Source organism: Agrilus planipennis, unplaced genomic scaffold, assembly GCF_000699045.2.
Source record: "Agrilus planipennis isolate EAB-ADULT unplaced genomic scaffold, Apla_2.0 scaffold336, whole genome shotgun sequence".
Taxonomy (NCBI): domain Eukaryota; kingdom Metazoa; phylum Arthropoda; class Insecta; order Coleoptera; family Buprestidae; genus Agrilus; species Agrilus planipennis.
Window position 1 is genome coordinate 56,685 of NW_020439018.1, and position 5,196 is coordinate 61,880.

The following is a 5,196-nucleotide window of genomic DNA, read 5'->3' on the forward strand; positions in this document are numbered from 1 at the left end:
GAAGAGCATATATCAAATAGGTAATATCTCTAACTGTCTAAGAAGCGCTTATGACATGTAATCAGGTGGATACAGGAGAATCAATTTTTCAATATTTTCACTTGTAATGCTCTTTTTATCTAAAAGGTTTGTGAGAGTGTTTGATATTGAATTCAAACGTTCGACAACCATTTTAGATTTATCTTGTAAAAAGTTTTCAATTTTACCTTAAACCTTTAAAAATTATTTTCTACAAAACATATTTATATAAGTTGCATAAAAATTTGAAAAATTCGACCACAATTCTGACCGCTAAAAGGCATGTCCATTAGTAAACGTCGATGGTAGCCACCATAACGAAGTTCTATGGGAGAAATGAACGCCAGATTTGTGGCTAACTTATAGAAATGAGCCACGAATTTTAACCCTGGGAATTTCGTTGATGGCCAGGACGCGGCATCCAAGAGTTATCCCTCATCATCGTCAATGACAAGTTTAATTACGAATTGTTACTGCTTTGCCTATTATGAATTAGTATGTAGTCATTTGGTATTGCATACTTTAATAGACATTTATATGGTTCTAATAAATGAACCCCATAGTGATGATCCCTACCTAAACGCATTGATTGTCGTGATCGCGAAGTTTTCATGATACTATGCTCATTTAATAGATATTTTCTATACCAACAGACATTTTTCTACACGATTTGTCAGTATGCTAGTAGACCATTTGTCGCCGCCAGTCCGTAATCCCTCTTCAACAGTTTGTGTTAATCATTTAACGTCCGAGCTGACTGCGAAATATCATTTAATCGTCAATAATCTGACCCCGGAGGCGTTATTGGCGGTCACCGACATTATCAAATCGCCGCCTGCTTCAAATAAGTACAATTTTCTTAAAACACAGGTTGTTGATTGCCTAACGGATAAAGAGCTACGCAAAGTTCTGGCTGAACTCGAGCTTGACGATAGGAAACCTTCAGAATCACCCAGATTTGGTAGGCGCCCAAGCTCCTAAAAAACGTTGAAAGAATACCCTAGTTAACCTTACTTGCTGCTGGTGCGCATACGTTGAAGGAGAATCATCGCATTTCGCTGTGACTGCTGCTACTCATTCCATCTATCCTTCTGCCCCTTTCCAAGCCTGCAACTTCTGGTTACTCCATTGTGACACAGCTTAAGGAGATCAGAAAAGATCTAGAGAATTGGACTACTCAGCTAAAGCAAGTAAACAACAAATTGAAAACGACGATCGTGACAGACCTTGTTCTCGCCCACAATCTAGTACCAGAGAGCCGCACATTTCACTGGCAGGATATTGCTATTACCACTATAATTTTGACAACCGCTCGCAAGAATGCAATAAACCGTGTGCCTTAAAGCCTACTTCAAGTCAAACGTCTTCGTTTGAAGGAAACTAGCAATGCTGTCGTCAGTAGCAGCGGTAAGCGACAGCAACAATCAACTACTACCGTTTCTTCGGAGGCCTTAAGTGTAGTAACTTACTTTTCCTGATAGACTATGGGTTCATTCATTCAATTATCTCACATCACATCATGATTAACTACATTTTTTTGCTGTCAATAACTCCACTAATATTACTTGTGGGAGATACCATCTCTCCTTACAGCTTGGTCTTTTTCGAGATTTCAAGTGGTTATTCGTCGTTGCCGATACCAATCATGCTACCATAGGTGATAATTTTTTGACCTATTTTGGACTTTCTGTCGACGTGCAGGGCTAATGTCTCATCGACAGACCTACCACACTCACCGTGAGTGGTTACATTGTGAAAGTATCAAACAATCGATTTAACCACACAATTTCTTTCACTGCTTCAGACGCACTTACGAATTCCCCTTCTATTGTAGAAACCCATATATATTGTTATTTTCTACTCTTCCATACGACAGCTGCATTTCCCAACTTGCAAAGCACTTTGGTGGTCAATTTCCTCGTAATTTTGTCACCAGCATAATCGGAATCACTAATGGCTTCGAACCTTTCTTCCTTCCTTCCCAAGTTCCAATGTTCCCTTCTCGCTTCTCTATAAGGGAAGTCTTTTATTTCATTTCTTTTAGGTACTAATCCCCCCATCCCAACCACTTTGAATTAACGTAGATACTTTCCAAATGCACACCCTTCACATAAGTCGTCATCAACTCCAGATACTGTCACACCGTTATGGTTTAGAAAATCGCGAACATGTTGCTTATTTTTATGAATAAGTCTTTCATGCCATACTTGAAGGGAATTGTCATAGTTCGCGACACATGCCAATTTCGGTAAAACGATGCGATAAATTGTCTGCCTATTGCTTCAATTTTCTCGTTTCTCATAAACACATACCATTTTCCTTTTCGCTTTAGAGGGGTTTTTCATAGGTTGATGTCTGGGTGTTGTGCAGGTTGGTGGTGTCTTTTCGAATGTGAGGAAATGATCTGATCTGACCAATGCAGCGCTTCGGACGTTTGCCTTGGTAATCAATCTCGTAGTGGAGATCACCTATATGTCCCAGGGAGCCATTTGTCTAGCTTTATGTTGCCAGATAAGAAGTAAACCTTTTGTTCAGTTGACCTTGGTTTAGATGTCATCAGATTTGGTAAGGTTGAGGCGAATGAAGTGAAGTAAAAATCTCGTCCCAAGAATAGTGGTGCTGGAGGTTGGCCAGTGGTAGAGTGCGGAGTCTTGCGAAACTAACGAAGGAACTCGTTCGAGTTGGCGTGGAGAGTTCTTTTGGTTGTCTTCATTTTTTATAGGGCGTCCTTTACCATCGGAACATATCGTTCAGCTTGGCCATTTGTTGATGATTGGTACGGTATTGGTAGTTTACAGTATTTCACACCACTGTTCTGCAGGAAGATGTTAAACTCTTCTGACATGAACTGTCGACCGTTATTAGAGAATAGGTCGTCCATGATGGCGATCGTGATGGTTGCTGTCGTGAAGGTTTTTGGTTTATCCTCAAGCCATTTGATGTAGGCGTCAACAACAATCAACATGGTAGTTTCTGCAACTGGCCTAGCGTAGTCGATGTAGATCCGTTCATATGGTGCTTTTGGGTACTCCAAGTGGTTAGGGAATTAGGGTGGTGCGTGTGCATAGTTTGCACCCACAAGAGTTTCGATGTTTGCGTCAATGCCAGACCAGGACACGAAGGAACGTGCCATGCTTTTCTTATTCATATTTATCTTAAGATGAGCTCTTGTCCTGACTAAAGGACCTTGACAATTTTGCCAAGGTGGAAGTCTTTCTTGGCAACTGCTTTCAAAGGCAGTTGCTGGATCTGGTAAACTGTGAACAAATCAAATTCATCAAAACCGTTAGCCTTTTCTTCTTGTGGAGATGAATGGTTTCGAAAGGACTGTTGATAGAATATGAGTTCGAGAAAAATAATCTGCGTTTGCGATCGCCTTGAAGGTCTTGAAGATGATGTCGTAGTTGAAGTGCGCCAGGTAGTTAGCATAGTTGGCCATGCGACTGATGCATAGAACTGAGAAGAACTTCTTGGGATGTGGGATCCGTGTCAAAGGCTTATGGTTGATGATCGAGTGGCGAGCGTACAGATAGTTGAAAAGCTTCTGTACAGCTCACACGATGTAGGTAAGTCTTGGATAAACGAGTCGTAGTAGGCCGCTTTTACCAGGAACAACTGCAGTTCTTCTAATGTGCTTAGATGCGTTTCATATAGGTCAGATGTGTGCGCCGGACTTGTGAATGCTAGACGCGATGATCTTGTGATCAAGAGTTTCTAAGGTAAGCTGAGCAAAGACACATTTTGACCGATTGAACTTGAGACCATGTTGCCGGAATCGTTCCAGATGAGTTATGTTGAGGGCATGTACAAGGTTTTCAAAATATTCACTGAGAACAATATTGTCATCAAAGATACTCAAGACGTTTTGAAGATCTTGCGGATCAGGCCACGAATTGGAGAGTTGAGCGAGAACACGTGGCTGAATTCATCATCGGCCTCGAGAGAAATGTACGCGTCGGTGGCAGAAAAGACCGGCACCACGCATTTGGTTGAATAGGTGTTCTACCTTGGGGATCGGGTGTTCAGATGATCCGCAGTTTGAATGTGGGCTTTTAGTTTACCGTAATCCTCAGTTTGCCGTTCTTCTTGGCTACAACATATGTTGTAGATGCCTATTCAGAGTAGTCTACTCTTTTGTAGAAACCGAATTTTGGCGTCAATTCCTTTGCGTAGGCATCACGAAGTGCAACTGGTACGTCACGTACTCTAGCGAAGATAGGTGTAGCTCCAGCCTTCAGTCGAGCCTGAAACTTTCCCAGAGGTGTCGACCATGTAGAAGTGCAGGTTGCTGGTTGTGGCTCCCATGGTGGTGTAACTGGCAAAGTTGCGATCAGTCATCTGTAACACACAGTGGGATTTGTTCGATAATAATAGATTTGCTCATGATCGACCATGGAGCGTCGGTGTCCAGTTCCATTTTGGAGGTGGTTCTTTATATGGTGACGTAAAGCTGTTGTTTCGATGGAGAATTAACTGCTCTGATAACCTCAGTTTTGGTTTGTTGCTCGTCTCGTTAACTTTAAATTTCAGACTTTACTTATGTGACCTTTCTTCCCACACTTAAGGCACTCGGCGTCCAGGAATCAGCATTGGCTACGAGGATGGGCTTCGCCGCATCCAGTGACTTGCTGTCTTTGGGTGATCCCCGGTTAGCCTGCTGTGACCCTTGTGACTTTATGTCGGAGGTTGCACTTGCGGGACTGGAGCTTCTTATAACCTATGCGGTTGATTGCAGCGTTGCCAGGTTCAGTAGATAGAATTATCGCACTCTTTAGGAAAAATTATCGTATTAACATCAAAAATATCGTACATTATTGCGCATGCGCATCGGAGTAATAGTCTGGTGGTGGGAGTATGAATTTGTAAAGAGAGTCTGTGTATACCCCAGTGGTTTTCTCAGTTCTATTATACCATCAATAGATGACACTATAAAAACTTTCCTGATAGGCTAATAACTTCAAATAGAAAAATGAATTTCGGACTGGATTTTAAACACTTTGGAAGAAAGTTCTTTTTTTAGAGTCCATAAACAATTAAATTTAATTGAATGTATACAAATAAACAACTTTCCAACATATATTTATATATCTATGCATATAATGTATATATTTTAACATTATGAAATTGTACTTAAGTTCTTAAAATCAACTATTCAACATACATAAAAATATTTTTTTT